Source organism: Petromyzon marinus, chromosome 33 (genome assembly GCF_048934315.1).
Source record: "Petromyzon marinus isolate PM22_M1 ecotype Great Lakes invasive population chromosome 33, UKy_Petmar_22M1.pri1.0, whole genome shotgun sequence".
NCBI lineage: Eukaryota > Metazoa > Chordata > Hyperoartia > Petromyzontiformes > Petromyzontidae > Petromyzon > Petromyzon marinus.
Genome location: NC_133699.1, coordinates 11,334,350 through 11,361,951, shown reverse-complemented (window position 1 = coordinate 11,361,951; position 27,602 = coordinate 11,334,350). Strand labels below are relative to the sequence as shown.

The 27,602-nt window shown below is 50.1% G+C and overlaps 1 long non-coding RNA gene across 2 annotated transcripts in view; it reads left to right on the top strand.

The window, feature by feature from the left end:
• Positions 1-26,396, top strand: part of LOC142929747 (uncharacterized) — a 101,853-nt gene extending 75,457 nt beyond the window's left edge. For both annotated transcript variants that reach the window (XR_012945897.1, XR_012945896.1), the window contains one exon: positions 24,655-26,396. This is a non-coding gene — a long non-coding RNA (uncharacterized LOC142929747). The remainder of the gene's footprint in view (positions 1-24,654) is intronic.
• The last annotated feature ends 1,206 nt before the right edge of the window (positions 26,397-27,602 follow it).

The window sequence follows — 27,602 nt, the reverse complement described above, 5'->3', positions numbered from 1 at the left end:
GTGACAGTCAACAGTGGTTATCCTGGACCTAGACTACCCCCCCCCCCATAGGAATGTGGAATTGTCACCACTGGCTCAGGGCTGTAAAAAGGAGATGCGCATTGCCTGGATGCTGATGAGAGCAGCAATTCACCCTTGGCTTGTGTACAACTACAACTTGTATTTAGCTAGCATCTCAATGCACCTGCGTCTCGCGATGCCACCGCAATTACAAATTTGAAGTGGCTGCTCGTCTCAAACATTGTCCATAATGGCAAGACTTTGAACGAGGCTCGAGCTATAGCCCCGCGTCTTGTGCAAGGTAGAGTCTCGTCTGCTGCTGGAGACGTGTTGGGCATTAAATTGCAAAATGTTTTCCAGATTTGGCGTGAGAATTCATGCCTGAAGGCTCAACCTATGTCGGGGTGTCCCGAGGGCTTGGGCACGTCCACAGCAGGAGGAGGAGACGCGTCCCCTTGATTGTAAACCCGTCCCGACTGCCAGCTGTAAAGCTGTCCTCTAACTGCAGGAGCAGCAGTTTAGGTGCAACCAATGGGCCACAGCGCTAGCAAGAAGCAGGAATTTATAACGAGGTCGTATAAAGTAAAAGAAAAAAAAGCTAAGTTGCTTTGCGTGTCGGCATCAAAGTTTCACGAAAGAAGGCTTGTCTTGAGAGACTCCTTTGTGTCACCAGAAGTGGTAATGAACCCTGATTCTGCGCCTGCGATAGAAGGTGACAAAGTCGGGTTTCTATTTTATTATATATATACACTCACGACGACTGGCAGTGAAATAAATTAGACATGAAAACGGACGCTCTACTTAATAATACTTTTTTTCTGAAGGTCGCCTTCTGCACAGCGGAGCATGGGCAGGAGCATCGGTGGCGAACGACGGCTAACTTTATTTCCCCTGGCAGCCAGGTTCGCGCATCCTGACGTCCCGCGGCCGCTGCCGAGAGGTTTTATGCGGCGCACGTTTTTACAAAATCGCTCCAATCGAAGTCTACATCCGAGGAGCCGCTTGCTCGGTAACGGGGGGGGGGGGGGCGGGGGGGGGGCGCGTGTTGCGGTAACGCCTGTGGCCCCGTGCACCGTAGAGTCGGGCAGCGAATTATTTACCTTCACTGCAGCCTTGCACCCCTTTGGTTTTTCGCTCGTAAATTTTTTTTTTTACAAATGCATAGGTTTGATGTAATAAAGTTGTTCTACCTAGGTACCCGTGCTTAATTTGTGTTGTCAGCCCCCAGAAAGGGCACCACAGGTTGAGAAGATTCACTCGCGTAGGGAAAAGCTACACAGGAAAGCATCCATTGCTTTCCCTAGCTCTAATTATACCACCGTATAAATTTCGATGTAAAGCTTTCGCGACTGCAGGGATTCATCTTCTTGGTTCTTTCGGTAAAGTCACCACTCAGAAGGGAAACGATAAAATAATAAAAATAAAACATAATAAAATAAAATTCTCACGACGTTTCGGCCACAACACAAGTGGCCTTCTTCAGGTGAAGAAACAGGACTGTCCAGAAGACAGTGCTTGAGTGAACACTGCCAAGCATGGAGCGCATCTTTTAAGCTGTGTGGGCGGAGTTAACGTATTAATTAGCATGTCACCCAGCATCACCTCCGGAGCGGAGGAGGGTGGCGGCTGGGCACAGAAAAAAGCAGAACAGCTCAGGTGCGCTGCTCTGTCCTGTGTTGCGTTATAACTATGCTATAAACTGGACTACTATACATTACAATATTATACCTTCCAATCTAAACTACCTGGTATAATATCATATCCATAGACAAATTCCACCTTTGAATTATACAATGAGTTACTATACACTACCCTATACTTTAGACTATAAAATATGAATATTACACTGTCTTATTCTATCAACCCTACTGTATACCACACTGCTGTATATTCACTATACAATTACAATACTATATATTGCCTTATGAATTATGTTAAAGATTACAATGTTGTACTATTTATTATACCACATGCTATAAACCAGACCATTGACGGTCTTGTGATAGGTATTAAGAGGCAGTGCCAGCGAATGGACTGCGGTCTGAAGATCACTGTAAAATACAATCAATTAAGAACCGAAATGGTTTATAACATCTTTCCAATGGTTACTAAGCCAGAATCCATCTTCTCGGTTGAAATTGTCTCTGTGTTTGTATATGTGGATGGCCTCATGAACGAATCTCTCATGGTAGCCGGATGGCTTGCAGAGAACCTCCGTCTTGTATAAATTACTATATTGTGCAGTGTGGCTTTTTTCCATATGGTGTCATTTAAAAACAACAACAACAACAACAAAAACATTGCCAAACGCGGTAAAAAAAAATTGCAAGGAGATCGACGTGTAGGGCGTGTTCAGCGGGTTCGGGCGTTTTGCGTTAACAACAAAAAAGCCCCTAGAACAACAACCTGGCACGTGTCGGGGCCTCGCGCCGCGGCTGTGATTGGAACTTGCCCGAGTAAATGGAGCCTGGAAGATGAGTTCGCTGGGCTAAACGGTGACCGCAGCCCAGCCCGCCCGTCTCGCCACAAGCTCGGGTTGGCGGGGCGGGGGGGGGGAGTGGGAAACGTCCCGATTACCGTCCCGGGAATATAAACAGGCAACGCGTTGATGCGACACGCTGGTGGTGGTGGTGGCTCGTGTTGCTGTAAACTCACGAGCTGTCGGATATGCGTCTGTGCTCGCACCCAAATGTCCGCTGTACGGAGGGCGAGTGCTGTTATATGAGCAGGTGTGTCTGTAAATTACACATTTGTATTGAATTTTTTGTTTCAAATTAGCAGCTTCATTTTTTATATTTGCTCGTGTCGCTCATAAATACGCCATGGCGGTAATTATTGACAGCAGCTGGGGTTCACCAAGACAACGTAGAAAACGATTGTCGGTCAACGTCCCACACGTAGCGGATGTTTTCATTAGACGCGCACCAAGTGATTTATTTTTTTCTCCCGCAAATTTTGAGTGTTTTGTGGAGGGAACAGAATTCCGGGAAGAATAGAAATCGCCCTCGGCCGCCAGGATCGCTCACAAACAAGACCCTGCTGCTACCGCCGCCTTCGCGATGAAGTGGAGATGGGCAGGTGGAATTTGCGGATGAACAGACAGCTCGGCACTCCCTGCCCATCTGTTACAGGAGCAGGCAAGCTAAACCACACTAATTGCTTTGAGAAGACACCGCTTTGCGCATGACAAACATTTGGCTGTCCGAGGCAGCGGGGCCTCCGGAGGCGCGCACGTAATCACACTGGAAAGCATCCACGGATTTACGTTTCGGGCAGTCCCGATATGTCCGACATATTTCTTCTGGAAATATGCAGGGCGCTTCCGCACGCTGTAAAATAAATTGACTGACGGCCAAAAACGCCGGCCCTGGCCACCGTGGCGCGACCCCCTCCCCTGTCCAGCCCTGCTCGACTTTGCAGCGGCGGCTCGCCTACGAGGTTAAAAGCCTGAGCGCGTTTAAGTGCCCTGGTGGTGCTCCCAGAAAAAAATTGAGGTGGACATCATTGAGTTGCCACTGGCCGCGGGCGCCTGAAAACGCTCAAAATTAACCGGAGTGGGGGGGGGGGGGTCACTGTGACCCAGGCGGAATGGAGGCGGCTCCCCACCCCACACGTGTTCGGTGCCGCATTTCATAATTCTGATTCGTGAGTGTTAGCTGCAGACCGGGCAAGGTAGCGGGCAGACGGCCAGAGGGAGCGCGAGGCTCTCGCTGGTAATTTGACTCCAATCGGAGAGACGTAGAGAGAGAGAGAGAGAGTGCACACACTGATTATCATCCCATCGGCCCTCACAGTACTTTTGCGTTTCACAAGATTTCCGGGTACACAACGTGCTGACATGTGTAGTGACATGTGTAGTGACACGTGTAGTGACGTGTGTAGTGACGTGTGTAGTGACGTGTGTAGTGACATGTGTAGTGACATGTGTAGTGACATGGAAAGGGTCACTACGTAGCATAGCGTGGGTTGCTGGCAGAGAAGGGGATCTGCAGTTGCAGCAACCCTGTCTGTCAGCAGGTCACGTGATAAGTCCAGAGAGAGGGATGAAGGGGAAAGGTGATAGAGGGGGCACGTGAGGTAAGCCCGGGAACCCGCGAGTAGGTTCTAGAAGGGGGGCGTGGCTGGCAGGATAAAAGGGGACCCCGAGCGAAGGCTCGGGGCTGTTGCTTGGAGTGGAATCCCGTGGTGTTTCCGGAGTCTTCGTCGCTGCCTTCACCTTCTCGGCGTTGTCAGTCGGGGGCAGTCTTCCCGCTGTCCTGACTGCGAGCTGTAGTTATCCCTTGTGAGATGTGAAGGCTGACAATAGAGTGTCTCCTAACTCCTAGTGTCTCTGAGTGCGTCACCATACATGTATGAAACAAAAAAGTTGTTGGTTTTGTGAAGAACGCACGTGCTATAACTTCCTCAAGTCTCCAGTTTAAGGCGAAGTGGTATTTACGCGTTTGCAGCAGCAGCAGCAGCAGAGAGCTCTGCTTGATAGCGGTGAGCAGGAGCTTTGCGTAGTGGGCGCACTGCGGTCACCTGCATAGCCACATGCCCCTCTTCCCCCACCCCCCTCCGCGGCTGACGCTGCGTCGGTCTCTCTGGCGGTGTCTTGACAGCCACGTGCGCCGGTCCTTGCTGCTGCTGCTGCTGCTGCTTTTGTTGCCGAATGTTCTCCAGTGAATGGCGCTGCCAGCATGCGGCCACTTCGCACGCTCGTGGTGTGCGGGGCGCTCTGGGTGTTTCGTTGCGTTCGTTTGCATTGTGCGCGTGCGTTCCTAAGAATGCGCGCGCGTGTCCTTCCTTCTTTGTTTTGTTTTGCATTGCGCAACACATTTGCACCTGTTGTGTTTGTGTCTGCAAAAAAACCAAAAAGAGCGTGATCGACATAAAAGTGGAGCAGTGCCGTAGTGGTTCGCGCACTGCGCCACGAAAGCGGTGACCCGAGTTCGGGGCACGTACGAGCACCGGTGGCATCTATCTGGAATGGTCGCCTCGGTTGACTCGGTCTGGGTCGATGTGCAGACATCAGCACTGGAGAGACAAAGGCAATCTGGTATGGTGCGAGCCACAGCACCCCCCCCCCCCATCGTGAGCGGTGCTGGCTTTCGTAGGTGCTCGCAAACAGCACTTTCCCCCAACAGTCTATTAAAAGGCTCCACTGCTTTTGTTGTTGGAGTGTGGTGTGAATGGGAGCTGGAGGATAATGTTTTGGAGCCGCGAAGCAGGGCACCGGGTGGCTAAAAGCCAACGAGTTGGCACAGCGGACAGCGCAGGTGGTGTGTCTCCGTCATTTAATCCACAGCACCTGGGCCTTTTCAATAACCTCCTGCCAGTGAGCCTTCGAAATATTTAAAGTGGCCTCAAAAGTGCATCTAGTCTGGGCGCACGTGCTGCGGTGTCCAGTAGAAGCGGTGACCCGGCCCTTGGCATGCGCCGTGTTATGAACACGGCGACTCCAGTTCATTTACTGCCAATCCATGGCTAACATCGGCAGCAATCAAAGTCATAAATTGTCATGGGCCTCTCCCCTAGGTCAACTCGGCCTTAAACATGTACTCGGTACAGTGAAAAAAACGTCAGCGGCGGGGGGGGGGGGGGAAGACAAAGGCAGCTGGCCATCAGCCATGTGCTGTGCTGGCCTCTATTTGTTTACTCGCGGTACTAACACCAAGTCTGTGGATATATGAGGAATGTTTGTCTTCGTGTGATGTATTTGTGCACAAGCGCATTTGTGAGATTTTTCTTCTACCCTTGTGTGTGTCCGTAGGCAAACGTGCACATTCTCAGGTGCACGTGTCTGTGTGTGGCCGTCGGCAAAACGTGCACGTGTCTGTCTGTGCGTGTGTGTGTGCACGCGCGCATTTTCGTATGGCCGCAGTGGTTGGTGCCCTCGATTGCTGGCCATGGGATATGATCAGAGTGGAAATTGACATGAGAATTTGTCGCGAGTCCTCCCCTTGGTTGCTCGGCAGCGAGATCAGTGCGAAAATCATCGGGACGAGGAGACGAAGATGGGGCGTGCTGCTGGCAACACACGGAAACAAAGACAAAGAGCCCCCGTGTAACCTTGACAGACTGTTGGGGCAAGGGCTGGTAGCGAGCACCTATGAAGGCCTGAACGGCACACGAAGGGGTGGGTGGCCATCACACCACGTCCGGCCGCCTTTGTCTCCCCAGTGGCGATGTTTACACTCATTTCAGGCTGTGTCGACCTAGGGGAGGCCCAGAACCGGTACAGATGATCGTCACCGGTGTTGACCGTTAGCGGGAATCGAACTCGGGTCGCCGGGTTCATAGCGCAGCGTAGCGCTAACCACTACACTACCTCACACAGACACAAACGCTCCCCCCCTTCCCCCGCATATGTTGGGTTCGGTGCTTGCTAACTGCACTTGGCCAAGCAGTCTATGTAGGCTATACGGGGATCTTTGTCTGCCGGTAAGGTATATTGTTGTGTGGGGGGGGGGGGGGGGGGGGGTAGCCTCAGGGGCACACAGGCTGAGAGATGAGACAGGGTCACCTATAGGTACGCCCACCTTGCTTCCAGGGAGCCGTGCGCTGCTCTTCGATGATGGATATCAAACCGGGTTCATTCATCACCTGTCGGCGATAAACCATTTAGTACGGACTAAGAGGAGGGACGACGAATCTTAAAGAGACACTGCTTTCAAGAGGAAGAGGATAAGAAAAAAGAAAAAAACTAAAACCCCAAAGCCTTCCAGATAATATATAGTCTTCTAAAAGTTTGGTGAAATCCGTGTGTGTGCTGTCATTCTCGCACAGCAGTCGTTAAAGTATCTGACCTGGAATTTGACGGGGATGGTTTTTGGAGAAAATTACACTGGCCAAGGCTTGATCCATGGTGGGTTGTTCGTGAATGGCACTGACTGAGCATCTTGATACGTGGTTAATATTAAAAATGAGCGAAGTAATTACAATTTAGTGTTACAGATTTTGTGATTTCTTAGCCGTATCCCCCACGCAATGTAATTCCTGGTAAAGAAAAAATGTGTTTGACAATGATATTATTATTCATATTTATCTGGCTGTCGCCTGATGAAGCTAGTTGTGATTACTGGCGAAACGTCGTACTCAGATTGTAAATGGCTTGGCTCTCCAACACACCGGTGTGCTGTACTAGTGACGAATTGTAATGTTCTGTTTACACGACAACCCTTACTAGTTGGCTGTGTCGGGTGGTGGCGGGTTTTAACGACACATATATTTACGCGATCTAACCAAAAAATGTTACGCGATCTAACCTCCCCCCCCCCCCCCAAAAAGAAAACTGTATTATGCATGATATTGGTCGCCAAAGCCTACGTGTTAATGTGCAACGGGGGGGAGAGAGGGGGAGGTGTAGGACGAAGTCGTCTCGGTCCTAGGTTGGAGCCCAGGCACATGCTTGTGATTGAAACCGCATTCTCAGGCCTCGCGAGTTTCAGTTTCAGTTGATGTTGAGTTGATGGTCTGTGCAAGATTAGCACAGCAACGACGCACCACAAACTCACGTTGGATTTCACTTTGTCTGCTTATTTTGGGTACATTCCAGTTCTGAGAATAGCAGAGGGGGGAAAAAAAAGTTCCATTTACACGTGGAGGTTTACGACGGGTGCCCCTAAGTGTGGATGTAGAGATCTGTTGAAGTGGCTTCAGAAGTAATTCTGCGACATCGTCCTATGGGGATATCCGATGCAGGGTGATGCCGCTGCTAGCTGCGAGAGTGACAAAAAAAAAGAACGCATCGCAAAATAACTATTTGAAAAAGATCAAAAATAATAATATTAATATTAAAAAAATGAGGCTGCAGCGGCTTGGTAAGTCCTTCATCGAGAAGCTGATTGAACATGGGTGATGGTGACGATATTATATATTGGTGCCATTTCATGAGCAGAAACTGTATTTGGAACTGCAAGCCAGCATTGCGTTCCCCTGTGTCACAGAATGGCCCAGGAGAGTCGTCACACTTCTCCTAAGGTCACGTTAATTCATCCGCACCTGGTGCACACCTTTAATACCCTGCAAAGAGCGTTTGCCTCGTATCAATAAAACATAATGTTTGCAACACCTAATGTTGAAAAAAAAGTCTTGCTGGCTGTATTCATGGCTGCCTGGCTGAATTGCTGGCGAGTGCACGTGAGTGGGAGTGACGTCACCACGCACGTCTGCGGGATGACGTCACCCACATCCCACAGCGTGGAGCCGGGTTCATGCGTCGTGCTGAGGTCACTTCCCCCACCCCCACCCCCACCACCACCCCCACCACCACCGCCCCCCCCCCCCCCGGCTGTAGATCTCTCGAACATAAGATAGAGGATGGAAGTAGGGGAGGTGAGGTAAAGACGAGAGATGAGAGATGCAGGGAGGAAGAGACAGAGAGGAGCGCAGAGGAAGGGCGTGAACCGGAGAGGAAAGAGAGAGCAAAAGAGAAAGAGGGCAGCGATGGAAAGTGATCGGCAGTGGGAGAGAGAGCGTTGGGGAGAGGCAAGAGATCTTGAGATGGGAGAGGGAGAAGTGGGAATGAGGAGAGCAAGGGTCAGAGGTGGCAGATCAAAGGGGGGGAGGGGGAGAGACTGGGCTCTTAAAGATAATTATAAAATCTTCTTGGTTCTTTCGCTGTCGTCCCGACAGTTCTGTTCCTTCACCCGAGGAAGGCTACTTGTGTTGTGGCCGAAACGTCGTGAGAATTTTATTGTCTTATTTTATGTTTTATTATTACTTTGTTTCCATTCTACGTGACTTTACCTAAAGAACCAAGAAGATTAATCCCTGCAGTCACGAAAGCTTTAAATCGAAATATAATTATAAAAAGTTTTGCTGGCTGGAGGCACGGACGTCACATCCAAATAGTGCGTGCCTTGCTCGGACGCAGTGAAAACCCCAAAATTTAATGTTTGTGCAGTCGTTGGTAACCGACCTCAGACCTTCAACTCAACACGAGATGAACTCTGTTCAATCACAGGCGGCTGAAGCTTTTATTTAAACAAAACGATATCGCCCGTGCCAGCTCCGCGCTCTGACCCCTGAGCCACGCGGCCGCCTCTTACGAGGATCTGCAAACTCCACCACGCGCGTGTCCCACGGCTGCCATTTACCCAGGATAACATCTTTGCTCGGGAGCTCTTTTTTTTTAAAAAAAAAAACCGGAACAACACATTTGACCAGAAGAGTGGGGTTCACCGAGACGGGAGCCCAGCGTTTGTCCTCCAGCAAACATTGGGGGAGCAGCACGCGCAGAAAGCCCCCAGCCGCATGCAAAGGGACGCGCAGCCTTGCGCGACACCGCCACCGCGCACGTGACTGTGAAGTGCCAACAGAGGAGCCTCCCCCACCGCCACCGTTGATGGCAGCGCCGGTAACAACAGCACCAACAACAGCACCAACAACGACGATCGGAAGTTTTACATCGAGGCAGGGAGAAGTGGACCTGTGTCGCCGTGCATGCGTTACGATATCGTTAGACGCCCTAAGCGAATGACTTTAATGCTTGGAGTAAAAGCCAAGTTTAAGTGTATCTTGAGTGTAATGCGCATCAGGCATGTGAGACCAAATAGACCTTACGGGGCTGATGGCAGAATCAATATCACATTTGCTTTGCTTAAAGCCGGGCCCACGCCGGTCCTCACAGTCCTCGCAGGCCCCCCCCCTACCCCACCAGGGCGGCTGAAAGGTAATTATTCAGTGATGGCCCAACACCGCAGCTGCTATCGCCTTGAATACCGACCAGAGTAAAAGAACAGAAGCTCTTATCTGCAGTGGAATTCAGCATGCGGGTCAATAAAGGAGACAAATCAATTCAGGTTTCGCCTCCCGCCGCTCCACCAACAGTCTGCCCCCCCCTCCTCCTCCTCCTCCCCAGCCAGCCCCCCTGCCTGCCCTGTTTCTCCATTGAGGTGGAAATTGCTCGTGCGTGAGCAGGGTCTCTGTGCGTCGCTGTGGAAATGGCGCGATGTGTGGGTTTCTGCTCAGCGCGTGCACGCGCGTGCGTGTGTGTCCGCCTTTTTTTTTATTTGCAAAATTGCAGATAGACATTTACTTTTGTGAGTGAGACGGAAAGTTGCCTTGCAATTTCTCCGGTATCTTTAAATTGCTCCGGCAATTTCCTGTGACTGGTAACGCACAAAAAAAATACGCCACCAACCACAACCGCCCTAGCGACATGTCATTACTTTCAGACATTCATTGTTGTGGCTCTTCAGCGACACACGGTAATGCAGTGTTTCTTCATCATTGCGGGTTCTTGTTGTTGTTGTTGCCATGATATGGAATTGTTTTTCTTTTTTTCTTCCCCCTCCAAATGTATCGCTTAATATGCTGAGCTGTGTTTAATATATAAATAAATGTGTGAAAATGTGTAGCTGCAATAAATATCACTATTCTCAGCATATATACGTGTGTGTGGTGCGGAGTGGTTGGCGGTGTAGCAATTAGCGCGCTGTGCTACGAACCCGGCGACCCGAATGGGAAGCCCGCTCGTGGCCAACAACAGTGTTGATTATCTGAACCGGTCCTGGGCCTCCCCTAGGTCGGCTCAGCCTCAAATTAGTACCTGGTGCGGTTTTGCAAATGTCGCCACTGGGGAGACTGGCGGTCGGGCGTGGTATTGGCCGCCCAACCCCTCGTGTGCCGTGCTGGCCTTGATCGGTGTTCGCTAACAGCACTAGCCCCAACAGTTTGATAAGGCTATATCAGGGGATCTTTGTCTTTGTTATATAGCATTAGACATCCTGCGAGAATTCAGAAAAAAAAACCCCATCAACAGATGAAGCATTCAAACTTTTATACGTTCTTGATGGAAATGGGACAGAAAGTTCCCAAGAAAATCTGGCACCGAATTGCACACATTCTCGTATTTGTAGGATTTTAATCTGTTTAAGCATATACATTCTAATAGTACAAATACAAGGAAAATGAGCAGCAATGTTCTATCCAATTTCTCGCCGTCTAAAGTCTATTTAACAACCTACCTTGAAATAATCTTGCGGAGTTCACTTTGGCTGCGCGATGCACTGTTTGCCGGTTGTGTGCCCGTCGTGCATCTCGGCAGAGAATAAATAATGAGCTTGTGGAATGGAGGCGTTTTTGCGTCGGGAACATGAAAATGCCCCCAGAGAGAGATTGCCAACGATGGGTAGCGACAGTGAAATCCTGGACGGTCCCAATTACACTCGTTCTTTTGTTTGCCTTTCTGATGCTCGTATAATACAAATAATTTACATCTCCCCATTAAAAGTATTGTAGACAAAACACACAGCAATGAAAATTGGGTTAAAAGAGCGCGGGGGAGGGGGGGGTTGCTGGCGTAGCACAAACTAAGCGCTGCAATGACAAAGTAATGGCAATTATTTACAGAGGAAAGCGTCGATCAGTCAGAAGACACCTTTCTCAGGAGGGTCCTGCATCTTTGAATGTTCAGCCAATTCTTTTTAATGAGCGCTTGTGGAAGGAAACCGGGGAGGAGAGCCTGCCGCACATCCGATGGGGGACAGCATCCAGCACAGTCGTCGTCATCCCCTTGGCCACGACACCCGGGCAAGCCCTGGTGCGTGCACGTATGTTGAACTTCTTTCGCACCGTACGCAGGCAAATCGTGCTGACCGGCGGTCGCCCATCCGGCTCAACCCTGCTCAGCATCCTGCATCTAACGCGATCTGGGGGGGGGCATTTACAGTGATTTAGACAGATTTGCAGTTAATAATGTTCCCAGAAATCCATAGCATTAATCCACTAAGTGTTTATTGATCTCATTTAGAGATGCGTTGATAAATGCATTTTAATTGTTTTACAACAGCTCGGGTTGAGCATGTCCCATGAGTGCCGTTCATTACTCTCCTGCATCTGTGCGATTCAATACAATGTGCATGTATATTGCGTTTCGATGCAACCGCGTCTCGGGGCGCTGTACCAAAACAGTGGGCGTGTTTACTTAAAGGAGAGAGCAGCCGGGTATAAGAGGAGGAAGAGAGAGGAAGGGTTTGAGCCTGGACTTGAACAGGGATGGTTTAGCCAACAGCATAGGTGGCTGCTGGTGGAAGGGTTCGGGTTTGCTTTCCAGAGTCAAGGGGCAGCAGAGTAGAATGGGTTACCTTTCAGCCACGCCATCCTACAAGGCAGTCAAACGAATATCTTTACCTCTCAGAAGTTAACAAAATTCAGTGGAAATCTTAATTTAATCGGGTTGGGGTTTGTTGTGCATTCGCTGATTGTGAACCGGGCTGAGACCATCACAACTTGCTACCTGAGATTTCCTCCAGACAATGGGAGCAGCAGAGGAGAACGAGCCACATCTCGCCGAGCCAAAACGGCTGTGAAGGCTCCCACAGAGATGCTCAATATTCCGGCGAGTGTGGACGCGCGTGTGTTACGGCCACATATCGGCAAGTGATCGCTCTGGCTTTGCTGTCTGTGGCTGCTCTTTGAGATGCTTGGAGGTGTTCCTGGCACGAGACACCATCGCTAGAGGCTGTGGCTCTCCGAGCGCGCATTGCGTTGGGCCAGGCAGGATGACGGAACGGTGGTGGGACGCTCAAGTCGAGCCAGCGGCTGATGGCAGATAGGCGTGGGAACCTGGCGCAAGGAGTGAAAAGGAGCCACCCACCACCTCTCATACTTTCCCCACTCGCTGTAGCCCAGTGCCTCGAGCAAGTCGGGGTGAGGTGGTGGAGGGTGGGAGGCAACACTGACGTCGCTACCGAGCGTGCAGGCGGTGCAACTGCACCGGGGTCCATGGGCCTGAGGGGGCCCAGGTGATGCGCTACAGAGAGTGGGGAAATTGAAGAGGAAAGCGGTGGGCACATTTTATTCCTCGCACGAGAGTCCATGCCAACCAAGCTTGCACCATGAGGCACACGCATGAAGAGTGTGCTCTTTAACCATGCACTGCAGTCGTGTGTAATTGCCGTATTACAGCCCATGCCTTGCAGCGCTTCGGACCCGTCAAGCAACGCATCTCAATGTTGGCCGCCGACAGACACGGCCATTTATCTGAATTCACACATCAACGGGGATGTCTGTTGCGGCAACGAGTGGAGAAGATTGACAATGTGATGCGCAGTCCTGAACGGTTGGCGACCTCCGCTTTGCTGCCTTGAGAGAAAGATGTCGAGAGCCGCGGTGCTGCAGAACGCTTGGCGCTTCAGGACGCGTTGGTGCTTAAACGTACTGACGAGGGGTAAATGGACGCATCTGTATGACCTCTGTATGACCTCTGACCAGAGGTGCGGCGCTGTCAATGCTCCCCGTCACACATCCAGCGTGGAAATGTTCTGCATTTATCAAAGGGCGGTTCATTCGTGCATATGCACTCGCATAGATATGAACGCACTTTCAGCTTTTGTTCCATTTTCTTTGTCGGCGTCTGTTTCTGATCCGTACTGTGACAGAAGGTAATACGCACTGCTTAAAAGCTCTCTTCTTGTCACATCGGTATGACAACGTGTGTAGAGAAACCGATTACTTTCCATATATCTCTAACCGTCAGTCTCACAGCTGGTGGGAAACAAAAGTATATATTTGAATGGATGTGTGTTCCACGAGGGACAAAGAAGTGGGACGTAATCTTTGGAAGGGGAACGCAAAAATATTCATGGTAATCAACATTTGCTTACGCTGGCTTGCTCTTCCGCGACCGCTGACAATGCGGTGTGCATTGTCAAATAATCTTCATGACCCACACAAAGGTGTGGGGATGCCTTCATCCAGAAGAGCATTGACAGAGCTGTAAATTATTGTTATTAATAATTGATTTTAAAGTAATTATCACATTCACATAATACTCGTGGTTTTGTTGGTGTTGTTTACATGGCTTGGAAGCCAACACGTGCAGCATTCCATAAGGTTGTTGGAATGTTGGGACTCTACTAAAAGTAATCTACTATTTATAATTCTCCAGAAAAACCCACACTAAACTACGTAGCTCTTTTACTTCAGCGACCTGGCTACAGATTATACTTCAAAGAAGTGGCTTATAATGTGAAAATTTATAGCAGCCAAATACTACAAACGCGTGTTGATTCTAAATGTGGTGGGAAAAACCGTGTAATTCTGAGAAAAAATACACGCGACCACGGTGAGAAAGACACGCAAACTCCAAATATACAGCAGGCGTCAGGGTCTAACCCACGCCTTCCTGTATACCAGGCGAGGTAGCTAACATCTCGCGATCGTGACTCTTTGGAAGAGCAGTGATACCGCGTTCCCACGGCCACTGGGAAGTGAGAGCCGGACTGGTTCACGCACCGTGCAAGCGGCGTTTGCCTTGGCAGGCCACGCCAACACCAACCAGGTTGAGTGTCTCATCTGTGTAAGTGAGCAGTCGTCATTCAGAAGGTCGCGCGTGTGTGTGTGTCACTCGATGACTCAGGTCACCATTGTAAAAGAGACTTTGTCTCAGCTGGCTTTTACCTTGGTGATACAAGGGCAACTGCTTGACTGATGTTTACGATTCAATATCCGTCAACACAACGACTGATTATTAATGTTTGGCGGAGCACCGTTTATGATGCAATATTGATAAGTGATATGCCTTGGAAGCGCTGACATTCTGAGCCAAAATGTGCAAAAATTTGGACGGACGAGGCTGTACGCTATATAGCAAAATATGACGGATTCGGACAACACAAAAACAAAAATCTATTTTTTTTCATTAAGTGTGAGAATTCTTCTGCAGGGTTATAGATTTTACATTAATGCACAACCCTACTCGAACACATACACACACATGCACACATACATACACACACATACAACAACAACCACCATTCGCCACTAAGTGGCGGTGACGTCACCACGACGCTTGTGCCAGGACATGTGCACCTTGAGGCCACGTGGAGTGTCGAACGCCCGCTGGCAGGAGGTCACGGGGCAGACCCAGGTGCCACGGGTCGACTGACTGAGATGACTGGCTGATGCACCACCTGTGCCCCCTACTGTGCCAACCCGCTGTGCTTTAGCCACTCGGCGCTCTGCTCGTTGTTGTGAGCGTCGCTCCTCCGCCCTCCGTTGTTGTTGGAAGGCGACTGCCTCCAACTGCCCAGTAGCGTCCTTCACAATCCTCCTCCACAGAGGCCGATCTTGACACCACTGGTACAGTCATCGGCAAGTCCACTCAGCTCAACGTCCTCCTGTACCACATCACTCCATCCCTTCTCTAGCCCGTGCTACGCCCGTTTAACCCCCTTGATCCGGCCGAACAAAAGCTGTTTCGGCATGCGGTGGCTGGGCATGCGGGCTACATGACCCAGCCAACGCAGCCTTGTCTGCCGGAGGAGCTCACCGATGGGACCTTGCCCAGATCTTTCAAGGATTTGTGAGCTCCTCACACAATCCAGCCTGGTTAAACCCAGGATGGATCGTAGGCAGGCTAGCCTAAATGTTTCTAACCCGCGAAGATGTTCCATTAGGGGGGTCCACGTTTCGCAAGCGTAGAGAAGGGAGGGAATAACCGTGGCCGAGAAGACCTGAAGCTTAGTGCGGAGCGACAGACCAGGTAGCTTCCACACAGCGTTACACAATCGATGAAAATATATTGCCGCTCGACTGATTCGGAGTGAGACCTCTGCTGTTAAACTGGAGCCGGTCATAATCCCACTTCCCAGGTATGGGAAACTCTCCACTCTCTCCACAACTGCCCCATCACACACACATACAAAGACAAAGATCCCCCATATAGCCTTAACAGACTGTAGGGGGGGTAAGTGCTGTTAGCGAGCACCTATGAAGGCACGAACGGTACACGAGGGGGTGGGTGGCTAGCACCACGCCCGACCGCCTTTGTCTCCCTAGTGGCAATGTTTGCACACCGCACCAGGTACTCATTTGAGGCTGAATCGACCTACATACACACACACATACACACAAGCGCGCTTACTACGTCTGTGACAAGGTTATTGCACGCAAATGCGATCCCTTATAACTGTGAAGTTGTAGGTTTGAAAGCTTTACTTTAAAAAAAAAACCACACAAACAAACTGTCACGAGACCTCGACGCGGCTGTCCTCTGCGCGACGCTCCGGATTCCTCCCGGGCTTTGCGGCCGCTTCCTCTCCGCGGCTCGCGCTCGGCTCACGCCCTTGAGGCGCGAACCGCTTGTGGCTAAGGCGACGAACGTAAACGCGGCGCGCACGCTCGACGCGAGGGACAGACACGGGCGTAACAAAAATAAAAAAAAGCGACCAGCGATATTAAAATCACGCCCCGGCTCTTACTTATCGCTCACATGTATTCGATTTTAATATCGCGCACGGAGACGGAGCTTTCTTTTTTTTTTTTCGAATGAGACTCGTGGAGCGATTGCGCAAAAGTCGACGGAAGGTTTACCGTGATGCTTGGTACATGTTTTCAACATTTCCTCTTCAAGGCGGCGTCTTACTATCGCGCACGGTGCTGCACGCGTATTTGTAAGTAGCAGCCGGTTTTACCAATGCCCCATTATATATTTTTTTCATGAGTGTGTGTTTTAAAATGTTTTCACTGTCACCGGATGTTAATGTAAAAAAAAAACCTGTTATTTGAATTTGGTAGTGGCCCAGCATTATTGGGATGTTTCAACTCTTTCCAGGAAATTCAGTCGCCCTTCCTCCCACCTCCTCCTACCTCCCTCCCTTCCCCCTCCTCCTACCTCCTCCCTCTTCCTCCCGCCTCCTACCCCTTCCCCCTCCTCCCATGAAATCTTGTTTTTCACACTTGGGGAGAGCGCTGAAGTCGCGGTTGGCACGCTGCTCTGGACCAGACGAGTACGAATCCAGACCATGGTTAACGTCAGTGTAAAGTAATATTTTAACCGGTCCTGGCACCCCCACTTTGTCCTGATAACCGACCAGCATAGTGAAGTATGGTCAAAAAAAAGCCCATACCTGACGCAGCATGGTGACGTCCTCATCCAGCAGTGGATTGACATAGTCCTCAATTTTTGATTTGAACCTTTCGTGACTGCAGGAATCCATACTCTTTGGTTCTTTCGGTAAAGTCACGTGGGTAGAAAAAATAAAATTAATCACGACGTTTCGGGCGCAACACAAGCGTCTATCATCAGGTGGGAAAGCGATGGTCTGCTGCTGAGGCAGACTGTTTTAAAAGGTTTGAAATGGGTGTAGCTCAAGGGTCATAAAGAAGTGGCCGGGGCTAGTGATGTTAATGTGGGAAATTAGCATGATGTTAATGTGAGAGATTAGCATGATGTTAATGTGAGAGATTAGCATGATGTTAATGTGAGAGATTAGCATGATGTTAATGTGAGAGATTAGCATGATGTTAATGTGAGAGATTAGCATGATGTTAATGTGAGAGATTAGCATGATGTTAATGTGAGAGATTAGCACGATGTTAATGTGAGAGATTAGCATGATGTTAATGTGAGAGATTAGCATGATGTTAATGTGAGAGATTAGCATGATGTTAATGTGAGAGATCAGCATGATGTTAATGTGAGAAATTAGCATGTAGCTGTAGAAAAGGAGAAGAAGAGCGGCCTCCTCGACGAGTGAGTGCAACCCAAAGGGTGTGATCCAAAAGGCCTGTGAGTATGAGAGGTGCAATCCAAAAGACGTGTGAGCATGAGAGTGCAATCCAAAGGCATGAGAGTGCAATGCAACGGACATGTGAGCATGAGAGATCTAAGAGAGAGGCATAGAGAGAGAGACAGAGTCGAAATAACAGCTGACATATGCAGGTTGGATGGAAACATCACAGTCAGTGAAGACTTTACCTGGTTAATAACGTTCTTCCAATGATTGCTCAGTTTGTACCCATCCTCTCGGTTGAAGTTGTGTCCGTGTTTATATATCTTGATGGCTTCATGAACAAATCTCTGAAGGTAGCCGGTAGGTTTGCAGAGTACCTCCGTCTTGGAAAAATCTATTTCGTGTGTACCCACAGCATTAAAACAATGATCGGCAACGGCAGAGGTATTGGTCCTACCGTGTTTCAGATCTGCGTCCGTGAACACAAGGCTTATTTCTCACATTAACATCACTAGCCCCGGCCACTTCTTTATAACCCTTGCGCTACACCCATTTCAAACCTTTTAAAACAGTCTGCCTCAGCATCGGGACCATGCTTTTCCACCTGATGATGGACGCTTGTGTTGGGCCCGAAGCGTCGTGACTTATTTTATTTTATACCTACGTGACTTTACCGAAAGAACCAAAAAGTATAGTCCTCAATATTATTACGATTTTAAGTATATAATCATATACTCTCTTCTATAATTCGTGAGAACAATGTGTGTGTGTAAGTTACAATGTGAAGAAAACGTTTGTAAATGCCGAGTATTAGCTGCCAATATGATTAGTGGCTGCGGCGCGTGACATTATTTCGAGAAAGGTTAATTAAAGGTAAGGATTTGCCTTCAACCACACCGCCGATTACTGGGCTGATTGCAAAGTGCCACTTCATCAACGCTGAGCACAATAAATATTTAGCAATGGAAGTAATTGTTTCAGCAAAATTATACATATATTAAGTGTTCACCTTCTTGAATAAATATCACATTAATGCTGGGTGGGCCTTGTGACTGCTAATGAACAGAATGCAATGATGGGAAAATTGTGATTAATGATTACAATGTCCTCCCTTTTTTTGTAACGGCCTACGACCAATTCACCATAGATGTGGCCAATGTAATCGGATCTCAGAGGTTAAGCAGGACGAGACTTGGCAATGACTTGTATGGGTGAAAAACGAGGCTTGCCAGGTGTTGTAGGGAGCTGCAAGATGGCCAGAAAGAGATTTGGGTTTTTTATTGTTTCTCCAGTTTCCTACCACACAAAGCCAACAAAGCACATGGTCATGGAATCGACCAAACAGCCGAATGTCGAACCCTCCTGCGAGTGAATCATGAATACTCACCGAGCCTTTGCTGGGGCAAGTCGTCGTGGTAGTAGTGATAATATTGATATAGTTAAACAGTAGGCTTTTGCGACCAATATCATCTATAAAGGAGGTATTTGTTTCGTTTAGATCGCGATCTTACCCAAAAAAACCTGTATTATGGATTATATTGAGATATTTTGTTGAATTTAAAAGTTCACCAGAGAGTAAAAATCTGGAAAAAAAAATATACATTCAATTTCTCATTCAAGAAGCGAATGGTACAGCTGCTGTAATGTCTCCGCTGCGTGCAGACGCCCCATATAATAATAATGTATTTTGGTCACACCTGGCGTGGAGAACGTCGAGGGGGGTGTGGTGCGACTGGATCGTACAGTCAGGTGTGAGATGGTCTCCATAGAGCCGTGATCTGATGGTGAAGCCTCTTCATCTTGTAAATATTGAACAAGACTGGGTCAATGTGAGGTTGTCCAAATGCATTGGTTCACAGCTGCCAGAGGTATGGTAGCCTCCACAGAGGCCCCGGTCTATTAATAACAATGTTGTTTTTTAACCATCGGACCCCCCAAAACAAATCTTATTTAAAATGTTTTACCACCATCGCTTTGCAGCGTGACGCTGTCGCCGTTATTGCTTTTGACAATCTCGAGCTTGGGCTGAATTCATCACTCCGAATCAAACCGTAAATAATAATGCGAAGCATGCTGCGTGGCACGAGGGGATAATTGCAGATTGGGAGATGTTCGTGTTGGTGGCAGCCGCATCGAAAAAGAAAAACACACAACCCATCCGGGGGCTCGAGACCGCGACAGATTCCAGAGCAGAGAGAGCGAGAGAGCGATGGTCGCTGGGCCATTCCATGGAGATTTAGTAAGATAATAAAATAATGTGTTTTTTTTTTGTCTCATCCACAAGGCTTCCGTGCTTTGACACGACCAGTGATGGAGCTGTCAGGTTGCTTGCGTTTATCGAGCTTGGTTATTGCGAGGCAATTTGTCTGGCCGCTTGATAAAATATGAGCGGCTGCTGTGGTGGCAGAAGGCAGGGACCATGAACCGGGACAATTTGTCGGAAACCTTTGAAATACAAATGGGTCGCTGCCACAAGACACGTAATAATTACCGTCGGCAGTGGTGACGTGTGCGTAGACAGGGCGGGGTTTATTGGCCTCGGCAACTGCCAATTAAACAGCCTCTGGTGGGGGGAAACTCAACAGATGTTGGCAATTTATATTGTCCTCATATTTGTGCAATTTTTGGACGGTGTGATGGCAGCAGCGCCGCAGGCCTGTGATAGGGATTATGGACTGGGGAGGGGGGAAACGATATAATCGACACGACCACAGACACGCGGTTGTGTTTTAACGAACGCGCGTCCATCAAACGGGCAGGGGTTTTTAAAACGTGCGTTCGCACAATCCGCTGTGAATGTCTTCGGGTCGTCGGTTCGAGTTGTATAGTTCTCGTTTTAAACAAACAAAAAAAAAGAAGGCAGCTACAGATACAGGTAAGGCGGACGAATCCGCAGCGAAAGGGAACATCGAGAGAAAAATAAGCGCGGCAAAAAAAAAGCTGTCACTTTAGATTTTGTTGGTTCCCCAAAGTTGGACGTTGCATTCGCGATGAAATATGAGCCGCACGGAAGTTGTGCTGACTCTATCCGCCCGGACTTAAATTAGCTGGCGCGAGCTCCGGGCTTCGCTCATCAATCAGCGTGGCGGGCGGGAGAGCTGCTGGGCCAATGCAGGTGCCGACAAGACCGCACGCTCCACTCCACTCCCCCCCCCCACCCCCCCCCCCATTCTTTACCCTAACGATGACATTCCATCTCGGTTACATCTATGTTTCTGCGCGGGCGGACCGCCGGCAGAAATCGTTTGCCGCGGAGAGCAGTTTGTATCGATAAGGAGTGCCGCGCGATGCATTAAATGCGCCGCACCGCACGTAGTAAAGGGGAAAGTATGGGGGGGGGAGAGAGAGAGAGAGAGAGCGGGTGGACGCGTACGGTGAGTGGCGCTGCGTCCGAGGGGGTGCGACGTGACCTCGGTTCTCGTTTGAAAAGGAACGCCAAGGAAACGTTTAACACCACGCGGAGAAACGTTTCGCGGATGATAAAAAAAAAAATTCACGCCGTTAAACGGCAATAAGAGGCGCGATGTTTTGTTAACGCCCAAACGTGGGAATTAAGCGACGGAATTCGAGTACGCGCGCGCGCGCACGCGCTGCGGGCGTGCGACCTGGAGGTGTGGTGATAAGCGCCGCTGTGCGTGCGTGTTCTAGGGGCCCTGTTACTCGTGAGAGGTACCGTGTCATCTCGAATTCGGGGCTTTCTCTTTGCTCGCAACGGATCTTTCAAAGTCGCGGTAATTTCTTTTTTTTTCCAAACAGATTTTCTGAGCAGAGGCCCAAAAGACATCGAAATGTCAAGTCGGCCAGCAACCATCAGCGCTATCACATTTGTTATTTGTGCCACCACAGTATCAGCAAATAATGTGTTTCATCAAAGGTGTGATAGATAAGAGTTCGGGCGTTTCCTGAATTGAAGACGATTACGTGGATTTAAGAAAAGAGGCAATCGGATGGAATTCTAAATTTGAGCGGTGGGTGAAAATAAAGGGTCTCAGCACGGCTGGAATAATCGAGGGAAGCTCATGTGAACAGTAACCATGGCAGTGGCAAGAGAGCAGTGATACAGCAGCGGCGGACCGCCGGTGGGCGAGTGACTGGATCATCAATCACCCGGAAATCCTTGACAACGAGTTCTATCGAGCAGCGTTGGTGGAGATTAAAATTATATTCGATGCTTGCTTATAAAATACTTTTTCTGACGTTCAAAACGAAAGCGTACGTGATACGTGGGTACAAGAGGGGGGGGGGGGGCTACTAATCTATAAATTCTGACGGTGGATGTCTGATGGTGTAATAGCGAGTAGCAAATCACTCCGCCTTGTTGGATCTCGGAAGCTAAGGAGGTTATGAGCCTGGTTCGTGCTTACGTGGACATCTCACTCGTGCATACCAAGTGCCTGGATAGATGTACAGCCCACAGACAGATTTCGTCCACAGTATGGATGGCGTCTGTGGATGGGACCCGTCTGTTCAGGTGACGAGTGTTCTCTCCCTCGTGGGTTATTTTTTTTTTCTGGCCAGTTCTGATTCCTCACGCTCCTAAACGATGTTGGCGGAGCACCGCATGCATGAGGTTTTCGATGGGAACTATTTATATATATATTTTAAAATGAATAATAGTAATAATATTAATGATTTTGTATTATTATTATGTAAAGTTTGCTGCGGTGTCACGATCCGGCCAAGTCTCCACTCTTACTTTGGGTGAGAGCGGCGAAGCTGGCTAAAAATTAACCGCAGCGCAGACTTCGTAATTATGGCGTTTGGCCACACCTGGCCTGAGAGAGGTGAGACCTGCCCCCTGGATCTCCCGATCGCGAGCCCAGTAGCTATAACGCAACATCGGCTATAACGCCACAGTGGCTATAACGCCACAACGGCTTCAACGCCACACCGGATATAACGCCAACATCCGTGGCTCCGTGGTGTGCGCAATCCCACTGCATTGTTAGACTAATTGAAGCCTGCTTTTGTCAGACGCACGCAATAATACGCTCGACAAATGTAACAAACAAAACAAAAACCCCAGCGTCTCCGAGCGGAAGTAAATGTTGCCCGGTGGGTTGCGCACCAGCTGAGTGGCGAGCCGAGAGATCGCTGGATGCTGAACGCTAGCGGCAATCGACGGCGAATCACGCGAGAGGCTGAATTGTATTCTCATTTTTAAAACTTAAAATCTTAACCTCCGGTGCTTGTGTATTTATTCATATTCATGAAAATGGATATGAACCCCTAAGCAATGTTACAGGTGTTACCTTATTTCTACTACTACAAAAACAACTACTACTGCTAAAACCCTACGGCGCACGTTTTGTTTGCATGTTGATGGCAGCAGCAGCAGCAGCTCCGGCATGTTGTCAGAATATCAAACAAGGTCGCATGGCAGGCACGATATTTTATTTCACTAAACATTTTTGTCAAGGGAATAATTCAAATGTAGTTGTAAAAATATGAAGTTTAGTACCATTAGATACTCCCTTATGCGTAAAAAAAACCCAACCTTCCAGTTACAAAAATAGAAAATACTTTAAAGGTTTTTTTTATTATGTTCGAGCCAAGATCTGGTTAGCATGCCGTGGCCACAAGTGTGGATGAGCAGAAGCAATCTCCACACGCGGCATTCCCCTTCCCTGGGCTCTCACCCCACCTCCCGAGGCTCCTCCGATCTGTTTCATCATCATCATCATGATGTGGCTTTGGTGATCTTTTGCATCCTTGTGGGACAACAGCCAGAGTCGCGGGTGAATGCAGCGAGTTCGGATTTATATTCTCGGTACACGCGCTCGCGTGTACGCGGCATCGTGGCGCACGGCGTGTGTTTGTGTGACGAAGAAAGCCGTACGCTCTGCGCTAAGCTGCGCGATTTTAGTGAAGAATTGGCCTTCGTGTGGCGAGTTCAGCAGCAGCTCTTGTGATATGTAGCTAGATGTGTTTAGAAATAAAGGTCATCTATACCTAGCTGTCAACTCGAGGTCTTCCCCCAGCAGTGGATAGATCTTGGCCGCTGCTACTGCTGCTGATATCTAGGTTTGCAATTTTAACATGCTTTTCTAAATTTGAAGCTTTCGTGACTGCAAGGATCCATATTCTTTGGTTCTATACGGTAAAGTCACGTAGGTAAAATGTTGTTTTAATTTTTTTCCTACGTGACTTTACCGAATTTAGCATGCTTCTTGGACTTCTTTCGCGCTCTACGTAGCCAACCGCGCTAATCGCCGCGTAATATTATTGTTTCCGCATTCATATAATACGATGCATATTATTATCATCATCATCGTCATGATGATGATGATGATGATACTGTAGTTGCAGTTAGGCCAAGCGTGGCCCAATTACGCGAGAGAGTTCGCGCGGGGCCTCCCGTGCGCTCTCTGATCCATCACTCCGCCGCCGCCGCCGAACCCGCGGAGAGGGAATGGGGCGAACAAAGGGGGCGCAGCGGCCTCCTTTGTCGTTTAATTTCCGGCTCTCCTTTTATTTTCGCCCGTTTGTTTTCAAAACCCGTGAGCCATCATTCCACTTGAATTATTGCGCGGTGGATGGAGCGGTAATTTTTACTTGGGGGGGGGGGGGTGGGGGGAGGAGCCACGCACACGTGGGATTGAGGGGGTGCTGGGAGTTGGCTTTTGATGAGTTGATGCAATGCACACAAGTTTCCAGTGTCGTCTCTGCCACGTTCATCACCTCATTAAAGGCAGAGGAGATGGGGGTGGGGGGAGGGATTCATGCGATCGTGAACAGAGCCACTTTGGCGCGTTAGTCATGAAAGGACGCTCGTTAGTCTCGATGGTGCGAAGGAAAAAAAAAAACCACACTGATCTTCTGACCGGGTGAGCCCTATGTCCTCAGGTGGTCTTGTCACCCGTCCGGCAGCATCCTGATGAATGATGAGTGCGAGCGGTGCTGCCGGACACGATTGTTCAGTATGTTGCTGTCAGAAGCAATGAGATCCGAATGCCTCTCTCGCCCGAGTGACCCTTTCTTCCGCGGAGCCGCGGATGCCGCAGTCGGCCCGCAGAGTTCGCCGAATGCTGGAGGTCGCTCTTTGCGAAATGTTCGGGCGGCCTTCGACTCTCTCCTGGGCGGTGAAACTGTTTTCACTCCGTTCTTTGTTTATTTGATAACACAAAAAAGAAATCGAACTTGCAGCGAACAACTTACTCATCACGTTAATATAATTACGTCTTTTTTTGTTTGTTTGTTTGTTCCCAAGGCCTCGACCAGCGGAGTGGAGATGGTTGACGGAGTTGCGGCCTTGCCGGTCTCTGACACCCCGGGAGGGAGGGGGAGGGGTCGGTTGGCCCCGGCAGATTTGCAGAGGGTGCAGCCGCACGCAGCCGCACGTAGCGGCACAGCAGCCGCAGCAGCTTTGGCCCACAACCGCAGTCGAGCCACAAGCAGAACCCAACCTCTCCCCCCCCCACCCCCCCCGCACAAAAGTACAAACGTGAACCGTTTGAATTGTTCAAGTCTGGATAATTCATCTGGCTGGCAGTGAGTCGGAGTCGTGCAGAGAGCGCAGCTGCGTGGGGGGGGGGGGTCGGCAAAGTGTGGCCACGGACACCGAGAGGTGCGAGGGGCGCCGCTGCTGGCGATTGCCGCGGCCGTGGGCGCGAGGAAGTCCCCCGACCCCCCTCCACCCACCCCCCTCCATCTCCCCTACATCTCCCCTCCATGCCCACTCCATCCCTCCACCCTCACCCCCCTCCACCCCCCCCTCCATCTCCCCTACACCTCCCCTCCATGCCCACTCCATCCCTCCACCCTCACCCCCCTCCACCCCCCCCCCTCCATCTCCCCTACACCTCCCCTCCATGCCCACTCCATCCCTCCACCCTCACCCCCCTCCACCCCCCCTCCACCCCTCCCTCCACCCCCCCTCCACCCCCACCCTGTCCTGCGCGAGCTGCGGTTGCCGCCTCTCATTACGTAACCAGCGGACACGCGGAACGCACAGCAGGGAGGGAGGGGGGGGCATAAATCTCTCCACATATGCACGGAAATATCAACTCCCCTTGAACATGACGAATGCCGCCTCCGGGAAACATTGCCTTGGCATTTAAAATGTGGGTACCTGCGCGTGTGTCTTCTATTGCAAAACAGTTTCCAACGCCAAGCCCATTATTGCGAGTTGTAATTAATAATGTCAATTTGCACGTTTATTCTCGCCATGAATATTCGCGAGTGTTTGAATGTATTCACGTGAATTGAACCCTGGAGCCCCTTTGTGATGTGTGTGTGTGTATGTGTGCCGCAATAGAGCGCAAGGTGCAGTCTCTGTGCATGCGGTGTGCGGCTGTGGATCGTTATTGATGAGCGAAAGACTCAGCGTTGCTGTAGGTGGGCAGTTACCACTCACGATTAAGCCCCTTCTGCGCGGTTTTTGCTCCAAGGCAGCATTTCCACGAGCCCATTTGCCTGCCAAGAGACCAGTGCAATAAATGTATTGCCGGCCAGTGGACGCTGCGTGGTACATTGGACGGTGCACTGGACTTGCAATCCAGTGGCTGTTGTGCAATCCAGAGGGTCGTTGGATCGATCTCCTGGCGCGGCAGCTGCAACAATGCTGCTAGTGAATTGGATCCCGCCCCCCCCCCCTCCCTCCACCCCTCCGCTCACCCAACACTATAATTGTGAACACCACAGTCGATCACGCATGTGGAGGGGCACAATGTGGGTACGTCCCACCGCTTGTGAAGGCGTCAGGACGGGACGGAAGAGTCGTTGGACATCTATTCCAGATGGACACCCGTGGACCCGTGGAGGAGGATCTTCGGCCAGCAATGGTGAGGGCAAGGGATCGCAAGGCTGCGCCTCGACCGGCACCCGAACCTCCACAGGCGTGGCGTTTGTGGTCCCCGTTGTATGGACCTGTTTTACAAGTAGCATTTTGTGTTAACGTACATCACAGCTTAAATGTTTACAACCTTGAGATTTCCAATAAAGAATCCACTTTATTATTGGGGTGTTTTTTTATGTAATACCGAGGAATGATTCATGTCAAAAGTAATACAGGCACTTGTACATCTCAAAATAAATCTACACAATGATCAATACGCCGCGGTGTTTTCAGGTAGATTTAATTATGATTGTTATTGTGGGTGCAGCTCGCAACAAAGTGCCAGAGCCATCACTGGCCGGTCATTCCCAGCTCGCCGCTGCATTCGCAGGGTCGTTGCGCGCGCTCATTAATAACACAGGGAGCGAGCGCAGTTACTCAGGCCCTGCTGTGACACTGCGAGGGATGGTCCTGACAGCTAAAATATGGCCTGGCAGTGGTTATTAAGGCAGAGAAGGGAGAAGGGGATTTGGGGGGGGGGCGGAGAGTTGCTGAGCTGGTGTGAGGCGGGCGGTGTGGTACTGGGTATCTGGCGGGGGGGGGGGGCGGTTTACGTGCAGCGCTAACAGGGAAAATGCGTCGGTGACGGTGGCTGAGAGCATCGCCCGAGCTGCCCCGCGCTCTGGCGGGTGGCCTCTTTTTACGGCCCTCGGTGGTGGCCCACGGAGGCCAGCGAGGGCCCCTTGCGGAAGCGTGCGCCGCGTTGGGCGCCGGCCGTTGGCTTGCCCCCCCCCCCCCCTCCCGAGCCATTTCCACACCGGCCCTGGCGTTCACGCTCGGCCCACGCAGCCGGAGAGCCTCTCCTGCAAGCCGTGGGCCCCGAGGTCACACACGCTGCGCCCCTCGACCGATGCTGTCCGTGAAGTCTGCGCCCCCTTGGTCTCGTTGGTCTCCCACGCAGTTTTTTTGGTGGATATTAAGTAATAGTTAGGTAATTTATTAAAACCGTATATTTTCCGCCGCTACTCATGTGTATTGCTTATTTTTATTAACTGGCAGCAACACGCCTGGCTGCATTTGCTGAATATAAAGTTTGACTTGACGACAGCTGGGATATTATTCGGTATTGAAAATTGCTGCCTAGTTTATTTTTCTGAACAGCATTGCTTTAATTGTGTGCTTTTCAGCAGCACCCACTTCGACTGGAGTCGGAAACAATCGCTCGTAGCGCCTGCAGTCTCCACACCACAGCTGACAACGTGCACACAACTACCGCCTTTCGCTGCAGTGGCGCTCGTGCCAGGCTAGGTGCGCTTTGAAGCGATGTAAAGAGTCAAAGGCCTTGCTGGGACAGGCCCGGGTGTTTATAGGTTAACTGGTCT